A 10243-nucleotide genomic window follows, 5' to 3' on the forward strand; every position below is an offset into this window, starting at 1 on the left:
GCATCGAAGGGTGTGCTGGGCTCTGGAGATGATGTCTCGGCTGCGCTGCCTCCCTCTGGGAGACCAGCGTTGCCCGAGCCAGATCGAGCCGAAGGGTTACTAGGCGATCTCTCCAGTCGACGGTCTGTTGCGATGCAGCTGTGTCCAGTGACCGCTACCTCGTGGAAGGGGGATCCTCGTCTCCCCTCTAAGGCCTGTAAGTTTTCATCCGTTCTGATGGGCAAAGCTTACAAAGCCTGTGGGCAAGCCGCTTCCTCACTGCATGCCATGGCATTGCTTCAGGTCCATCAGGCCCAGGCATTCATGAATATGCACGAGGGTAGCCCAGACCGTGAGCTCATGGGTGAGCTCCGCACTGCAACCGACCTTGCCCTCCGGGGTACATAGGTTGCAGCTTGCGCGATCGGTCTGGTGATGTCCACCCTTGTGGTCCAGGAGCGCTATCTCTGGCTCAACCTGGCTGACATGAGAGAAGCAGACAAGGTTCGATTTCACAGGTTGGGTTATTCGGCGACGCAGTAGAGAACTTTACCCAGCAGTTCTCTGCCACCCAGAAGCAGACGTAGGCCATCCGGCACATCCTGCCCTGGCGGCCTGCTGCTGCCTCCGCCTGCTCGTCGCCGAGGGCACCCGTCTGCAGCCGCCTCCGCTCCTGCTGGACCGCCACAGCAGCCTCCACCCTGGTCTCAGCGTGGAGCCGGCCGCAGACAGGACACCCCGCCCGCCTCAGGTGCTGCCAAGCCAGGTGGCAAGTGACAGCAAAAGCATTCCTGAGCGGGCCACCCAGGGATGGAGGAATGCTCTAAGGACTTAGGAGATGGTCACCGATCCACTGCTCCACCTCGGGTACGTTTGTGGTCCCCTGGCCCCTGGCCCGGTTTGTGGAAGCCTTCCCAACTGGTCCAGCTGGCCCCAAATTGACCATCAGACTCGGCTTCATTTCACTCAGCTTCCACCCAGGCTCAGTGATATTGATCATACCTAGGTTGCGTTGTAGCCGCTCCCTCCAGCCGATATGAAGACTGGCTTCCATAAGCCCGTACTTCATTGTACCCTAAATATGTGGTGGGTTACGACCATCTTGGACCTGTGTCAACTGAAACGGGCCCTTTTTCGAAATCCTCCGTTCAGTTGCTAAACTCAGATGCATTTCCAAATGCTCCGTCCCCAAGGTTGATCTGCAGCGTTCGACCTGAAAGACATGTACTTCAGATCTCTATCCTTCCGCTCCACAGGCATCCTGTGTTCTTGCGTTCAAAGGTACGAAGTATCAGCGCAAGGTCCTACCCTTCTCCATAGCCAGTTGGGTCTTCAGGTCAACTGGGAAAGAGTAAACTCGCCCAATGGTTGAGGATCTCTTTTCTAGTATGGAGATGGTCTCTGTCCAGCGCATCTCTTAGAAGGAGGTGTGTCAGGTCAGTGCTATTCAAGAAGTGAGAAAGGGTCCCACTGAAACTTTTTCAGAGGCTCCTGGGGCATATGGCAGATGCAGCCACACGGCTTCCTCCAAATGAAGACCGCTTCAGCACTGGCTTCACGGCCGAGTCCCGAGGTGACCGTTGCAGAGCGGCACACTCCATGTGATTGACACCCTGGCCTGTCGCCAAACCCTCAGCCCATAAACAGACCTTTTGTTTCTCTGGGCCAACGGCTCCTAGAACGAGTGTCCACTAATACCGGCTGAGGGGCCACGTAAAAAGGGCATGCAGTAAAAGAGGTCTGGGCGGCCCTCCAACTACGTTGGCATCCATTGCCTCGAGTTGCTTGCAGTTCACCTCGCTTTGAGACACCGCTGCTCAGCGAGCATGTACTGGTCTGAAAAGACAACATTTCGACCGTTGAGCTACGCTCCCCTAGCATGTTGCAACTCGCCCACCACCTCCTCCTTGGAATCAGAAGCTTCTGAGGTCGCTTCTTCCACTTATTACTGCTAGCCTGCTCAGTCGTGCCACTGACGAGCCTCACGACAGCTTGTGGCCCAGGGAGAGTGGACACTCCGTCCCCAGGCGGTCCAGCTGTTTGGGGACCACTCCGGGGCCGCACAGTTACATCTTTTGCCCCTCCAGACTCGTCCTCCGCCAGTTGTGTTTTTCTCCTGTCTGAGTGGACACCCCTCGACTCAGAAAAAACTCTGGCCACAGCTGACCCCTGGGACCCAGCAGAAATGCGTTCCCCACGAGCCTTCTTGTACACAACTGTGCTAAAGTCAGGGAGGAGATGGAGCAGGTCTTGCTAGTTGCCCCTTATATGGCCGAACCAGACCGCTCCTCTCAACAGCCCTTCCTGATTCCTTCCTCTGAGTATATTCTCAGGGATGGGGCATGATGGCACCCGCGTTTAGACCTGGAGAGTTCCAGGTCTGGTTCTAAAAAGAACAGGATGCGGAGGTTCTGGTTACTACCGCAAAAAATGTTATGCCGTAGAGACCACTCTCAACTCTCAAAATGAGACAAAAAAACACCTTAGAAGTGGAACCTATTCATTGAACTGAGGCTTCTCTCCGTAGGAGATGTTCGATCACTTCAGTGCTTTTTTCTTGCTAATGGGTTGGAGTGAGGGCTGTCTCCTCCACCTCAAAATGTTGTTGCCTCTGTATTGACGCACATCATGATGCAGTGGATACAAATCCACTTGAGGGGAGTAAAGTGGTTCCTGAGGGGAGCAAAGACACTGAATCTGGCAACGGACATGGCGGAACGTCCGAAGCCAGGCCTATCACTCGTTTGCACTGGTCGAACATGTGTTAGGCTGGGTCCAAATGTTGTGATCCCTACGGTGGTCCCATATGTGTATTCTTCCATGGTACGGCTCCCTGCGGCGAGCCCGTGTCATCACTGTTCGGTTGAGTCTCCCCCTGTCATAGGCTGGAGCCACCCCAGTGACATTCCATATGCTGTACTGCCCAGTCATCCGCCCAGTCCATATGTGTATTCTCCACGTTACCTCCCTTTGGGCAGGATGTGGCTTCCGCAGCGTCCCTTCCTTCCATTGATTGGGCATGCTTCCCCAGTGGTCCTGTGGAACAGCAGTGACTTCCCTGGCCTAAGCCCTGTCCCTTCTCCACCTCAAATTGCGGGGGGTCAGGAGGCTTTTGTCTAGGCACTGGAAGGTGGCAGCTCTAGTGACGTTTTCAATGGGGGATCCCATTCAGTCGACGTTGACTACGTCGAACGTGAACGACCGAAAGGGAATGTTTCGGTTGCGTATGGAACGTCGTCCCTTCGCCACTATCGCTGGACCACCGCTGACTCAGAGTTACGCTCGGCTCCTCAGCGAAAAAAGCAACTAGTGTGTGCATCCACTTCCGTATTTATGCCGCGCCGCGGGGACGAAGTGTGTGATGCAAATCATGCACGCCAATTCCATTGGCTCGTTTCAATTGTACTCGAAGATGACTGGCTCCCTAATACCATTCAGTTGACGTCGACTACGTCTCCATTCCCTCCTTCAAGGAACAAGGGTTACATACGCAACCGAGACGTTATGGGAACAAAATGTCGCCACAAAGAAGACAATATCCAAAATCATTGACCTTCTGGGGAATTTGTTTGATCCCCATGATGAAAACAGCTTTTAAATCATACAAAGTGATGTTTTTTGAAAATGTAAAAATGCAGAACGTTTTCTGTGATGGGTTTAGGGGTGGGGTTAGTGTAGGGTGATAGAAGATTCAGATTGTACAGTATAAAAATTATTATGTCTATGGAAAGTCCCCATAAAACATGAAAACACAACAAAGCACAAAGTCACTCTAAACTCCATGGCCTTGCTATGATTTGCTAATGTCATTGCATAAGAAAAAGTATCAACGGCACCTCCCTATTGCATGTGAATAAACGTTTTTAAAATGTTCATATGAAACTGTCATTACAGACAAAGCATTATGTTTACTTACGGTTTGCGATGTTGCTGTCAGACATAGTTGTCTGCTTCCTTCCTTTCTTACTTCCATTTTCATTTTCATTTTCTCTCCTTCTGTACCATTTCAACAAAAGTTTTTTGCAAACTTTCCATTACACTGTGCCTTGTTTACAATACTAAACTGCAGTCAGATGCTCCAAACAAACATATAATCCCTCTGACGTGACCCGGGATGCCATTTAAAATAAGCCATCCAGTTGTTCCAGGATCCTTCTAAATTTGTACAGAGATGCAAACAAACTATTTAAACAGGACATGTCAAAGAGAATGTTCTTTTACTGTTTTTAAGCAACTGAACACCAGTGGGCGTGGCCTTTGGTGTGATGATGTAAAACTATTTGTTGAAGTCATATGCAAATGTATTTGCCTGTGTGACATCGCAGATCCCACAATATCCAAACCAACTATTTTTTCAGGCCTCATGAAGGCACAACAACAACGGTTATTATATTAATTTATTTTATATAATGCTATACAGTACTACTGTAATGGAATACCAGACTCAGAGACAGAGATTAAGTTAAACTCAACCAAAGTATTTATTGACAGTGATGAATTAAACAGAAAGCAGTTGAGTAATGGCACAGTCAGAATAATGATGAGCAGATCAATAGGAACTAACTGAGTCTCTTGTCCTTTACCAGGGTACCAGCAGAGCAATGATGACTGAAGCATGATAGTTGAGAGAGCACACATCTCTTCACGTGATTATGGCGAGTAGACAGGTATGTATAATACTCCAAATAGTTGCTTGCTGGACAATCACTAGGAGACCCAATAAGTAAGAAAGGATACGTAGTCTGTAATCCATAGTTGAGACCAGACAAGGAGTAACTGTGAGGTGGGTGCTCTTATCCTGGTGCAGATTGGAGTGCTGATGGGAAACTCAGTGGTGGCTGAGTGAGTGCAGTTGAAGAACAGGAGTAATGCCGGAAAATGTAATTTTTGACTAGGGCTGCGTCCGAAAGGCAGCTGACTTATTGACTCACTGCCCTAACAGACAACGACTTTGCAGGAAGCGTCTGTGCACGAAGGCACCTCACAAAACTGATTTCGGACAGACTTCTGAGGCAGCATAATGGTAAATATATATATACAACTTATTATTTTCTACAACTGATGTGTACCATGCATCATGTGCTTTTTCTCTCAATCGTTGATTTAGAATAGATTATTAATATAACATTATTATATCACTTACACTTTAAGCCTCCCAGGTACTAAAAAAAACATAGAAATACAACAGAAATCTAATGCAGGGAACTTAACTATCGTAACCTCGGTTCCCTGAGAGGTGGGAACGAGACATTACGTCGTGTGACGTATATGGGAACTCCTCCCCTTCTCCACTTTTGCTGAAATCTTATGGGCTTACGCCAGCTGGAGACAGCTGGCCAATTGACGTGAATATGCAAATACTGGCAGGTCCGCGGGGAGTATAAATTACATATCACACTTTAAGCCTCCCAGGTACTAGAAAAAACATAGAAATACAACAGAAATCTAATGCAGGAAACCCATGTTTTCTACCTACTGTACTTCATCTAACTGAAAAAGAATATTATATGTGAATATTTAATGACTACAATAGTAATTTCACACTAGAAATGACATCATTAGTGGAAAATGTTTATCAAAAACGTACAGTTACACACAAACTGACCACCAGCCGCAACTTTCAGATGCCATCTTTATTTTTCTAGCTCAACTGTCACAGAATGGAAAGCACAGGATTGTGGGATATCAAAGGCAGCGAAGGATAGATATATGCTGCCTTCAAAAATCGATCAAATGAAGGTATCTGAGGAGACAGGAAGTGAAAATAACATTGCATTCGGACGTGCCTTGATGCCTTCCGACCTTGGAATGCATCCTCCGAAGGCAGCATTTATCAGTTTACGGACGCAGCCTGGACTGTTGAAGATGGGCAGATGGAGAGCATCCAAGACAACTACTAATAAAATGTATATTATTTTATATTTAAATGTTTATTATTACATTTATTTATATAATTCTTCTTCTTATTATATATAATAATAACAACAAAATAGAAATGTTTTATTATAATATAATGTCATTTTTAATAAAGGAAATTACATTCTAAAGAACCATCCAATACATACAAACATGGATGGATGGATGGAATGTTATTTGAATTTTTTCCCCCTGAATCTCTCATTTGTGTTATTTATGTTAGAATTTTGTATAGAATTTCGAAATAATTTTGGTTAATACATGATGTGCTTGATTTTTAAATAAAGAGTTTTCATATATCATTTCTTTTTATAATAATGATCTTCTAAAATTTGTAAACATGAAAAAAAAAAAGATTATTGTGTGTACATATTGTTTGATCGAGCATGTCGCCGATGTCTTCAGTGAGCAGATCACGGACATGATGTTGAGCAAGCAAATGTTTGTTGTGTATGTCCCTTAGGCTTTTGAAGTCTTCCCCTTTTGAACTATATTTTTCCTATATAGTTATTTCCTTTTTCCCTCATACTTACATAGACATGCTCCAATCCCACAAATACCCGGATTTCTCTTGGCTGCGTTCCCAGCTTGTGACATTCAGACAGGGATAGATGGAGCGCGTGGGTATGTGTGTGTTGTGCACAGACTTTGTCTGACTCTCTGCCACCTGCTAGCTGCCTGTGAATGCCAAGGTGCCTCAGGGCATTCTGCGGCACACCACTGATTCACATGTTTCCCATCCTGCCCCTGTGTCCTTTCATTACCACTGACTAAGGCCTGGGGCAGGGGGGCTCTCTCTGTCTCCTTCTCGCTCGCTCTCCCTCTCATCTCATCTCCCTCACTCCCTCAGGAGGAGACCACCGCTTGCTGATGTGACAGGAGCACAACACTAGTCGTCCTCCATCTGTGGAGTGCCGTCTGCTGCCACCCCGTTGTGACCTTTGACTGTCTCCAGGAGTTATTAGGCAAGGGCAGCAACTGAGGGTCAGTCCCTGCTCTGTCAGGAGCCCGGAGTGCTAAGGCGAACGTGTCAGCCGAAGGAGGGGTGGGTCAAAGACACCATGTTGATGTGCTGACCTACAGAGATATCTCAGGTCAGGGGAGGGTTGTTAGAGACGTGCGAAGTTTCAGTTAATCAGAATTCTCTGTCTGTATCTGTGTATTCTTGCACATCTTGCAACGTGACTAATGCGCTTTAGCATCGTTGGTTCAGTCTCATCTCATTAGTATTCATATCTAATATTTACATTTATCTATTTATATGTGGGTAATATGAGCGTACTTATAATATTTTAAAACTGAAAAGAATTTAAATGTGCACAGCTTTAGAAACGTAAGAAATATTTATAAAAAAGCTATCGGCTGAGGAATTTAACTAACATATTTGTATAGCTAATTTTTACTATTCTATAGATATTTTTAAGCCATTAACCTCACATTTACCTTAAACTTCTCAACAATATAAAAAACATAATAGGCAGATAAATGTCTATTGTCAAGGACAATAATTTGTTAACACTTTATTTTAGGGTAACGTTGTTACAGTGTAATTACACAAGTAAGTACTGAGTAATATTAATTTACTTATAAAGTAAATTATCAATTACTTTTCCTGAATCACGTAAATAATAGGCTATTTTCATTTAAAAATGAAGACAATTTGTGGTTACACTTTATTTTAAGGTGTCATTGTTACAGTGTAATTATACATTTAAGTACTGATTAATATTAATTAACAACATGTACTTACTGTAGGGTTAGGGTAGGATTATGATTTGGTTAAGGGTTAGTTGCATACAATTATGCATACTTTACTGTTATTACTACATGTAACATATGTAACAAAGACACTGTAAAATAAAGTGTAACCCAATTTGTCAAAACAGTAGAGTCTGGATCACTGGACAATACTGTTGGTCAATTAACATTTCTATTGTAAACCAATATTAAATCTTCAGTTACTTTTTATACCTCGCACTCTTTCATAAAAACTGAAACGTTGTGCTTGAAAACATTTTGTGATTCAATGTCTGTTGTGGTTACAGCCCAGGTTTCAATGTCTACACAAATGTACAAGACTGCGATAAGTGTCCCTATGCGACAGTTTATTGGACGAGAGGGGTTAAAAATAGGAGGTCTTGGTGATGTACGTTTTAGAGATGGAGCAAGTTATTACATTTTGATGGTGTACAAAGACAAAACATTATTTTGGAAGACTGTGCACTGAATAATTCACAATAAAACCAGGATGTGTAATAAGAACAAAAATAGGGGCAATTTTCATTTTATGGTGCATTTAAATTTTAACGACATCTTAGCCTGCAGATGTTAGCCTGCTTCTCACTGTTTGCCACACACCGTAGCTGGTACGTCCTAGCTTGTTTACTCATCCCACCCAGATTTCACACTGCGATGGAAATGACATGTTACCCAGCACGCTGCAGGATTCTAGTCTCGCCAATATGCTTGTGTCGTAGGTCTCTCCGACAATCACAACAACATGACTACATTATGATGTGCTTAACATCTACACACAATAACCTCCCTTTCAGTCAGGGACAAATCAAACACAATTCCAATAAAAGAAATTGTCATGCAGATTGCCAATTACTGCCATAGGTAATTATGAAATTTTGGAAATTACAGTTTTGCCATTGTACAAAATTTTGGAGAAGGAAACCTAGGGAGGCTTGTGGATACCTTTAGCAGGTGGCATCTAAAATGATGTCTTTTATAGAGCATGGCAGTGAAATTCAGAGTGAATTCATTTATTTAGACAGTGTACTTCATCTGTATGAAGTGTATGTGTGTGTGTGTGCACAGATTATCAGACCACAGAGGAAAGCAATCTGCATAGAGTGTTTTCGAGTGAAACCCCAGCAGGGATGAATCGTATTGTTTTTGAAAAATAGAGCTGCCATTAAAATAAATAAGTGTCAAATAAAGAGGTTATGGGGATCAATTAGGTCCCAAGATCCATTAGTGACACTTTAATTACATTAGGAACAATGCTATGATAATTACATTGTCAATAATTAATAGCCTTTTAATGTAACAAAAGCATTGGGAACACAGTCATCAGCTAATAGGTTATTACAGAGTTGATATCATCAGCAATTCCATAATGTAAGATTGTGCTAACAAACTGTGAGTAGTAATGGTGTGAAACGGCATACTATCATGCATCAGGACAGTCCAGCATGTCACTGCATACTAATCAGTTAATTATTGAATTAGTCCTGACTAAAGAGTTTCATTGCATATAATCCAACCCATCTAAACCAGGTTAAAAGATGAATCTGAATGTACAAGATACTCATGTTATCTAATACAAAACACTTTAAATTCTATTCTATTCTATTCTATTCTATTCTATTCTCATATTTTGAAGTCGTCTAGCCACCTTTATTTATTTAGCGTTTTATACAATACAGATTGTTTCAAAGCAGCTTTACAGTGATAACAGGAGAATTATTCAGTTCTCTTCCAACAGTGTCAGTGCAGCCAAGTCAATATTATTGTTGAATATTAGGTCTTAAAATATGAAGTCTTTACTATAGAGCTGATGAGGTTTATCTGGTGTGTTTTGATTCGGAAGAGTTCGAAAACATGAACTGTTTGCATGCTGCCATGAACAGGGTTGGGACACATGGTTCTATTCTACTCTATTTTTAACTGATACTGTTCGTTTTAATTGCAAAAAGTCTTGCCAAGTGGCTCACGGTTAGGCTGTTACCCAGAGGGCAGTACTTTTAGCATGTTATCTGCAGATATAGCACTAAAGGGATGATACTGTACCTCCAGGGATTATGTTGGCATACATTTTTAATGCCAACATAAAATGATTAACATGGAAGTTAACACTGACATCTACAATTTAACTGGGATGAGCCAATGTTCAGCAAGAGATATATTGTGTCCCACATTTAAAGAACTCGGCGCTGGTAAGAATTTGAAGTCCATATTACAAATGTCACTATCTTGTAAACTTAAAGGCTTTTTATCATTTGCAGATTGGGCTGTTGTTAAGCTATGATTTTATTATTTTTATGGGCCTTTCTTCTTCTTTTTTTACTGTGGTTTTGAATTTAAGTGTTTTGCATTATTTAAATCTACACTGAGGAGCCAAAACATTATGACCAGCCACAGGGGAAGCGAATAACGTTGAACATTTCCTAACAAGGCCACATTTTAGGGTCTGGGTAGATTAGATGGTTAGCAAATAATCAGTTCTCGTAATATAATCAACATGTTGGATGCAGGAGAAATGAGCAGGAATAAAGACCTGAGTGACTTTGGGCCCTGTTTTACGGATCTAAGCGCAATGGTCTAATGCGCAAAGTGCAAA

The sequence above is a fragment of the Abramis brama genome (genome assembly GCF_963993115.1).
Source record: "Abramis brama genome assembly, chromosome: 23".
NCBI lineage: Eukaryota > Metazoa > Chordata > Actinopteri > Cypriniformes > Leuciscidae > Abramis > Abramis brama.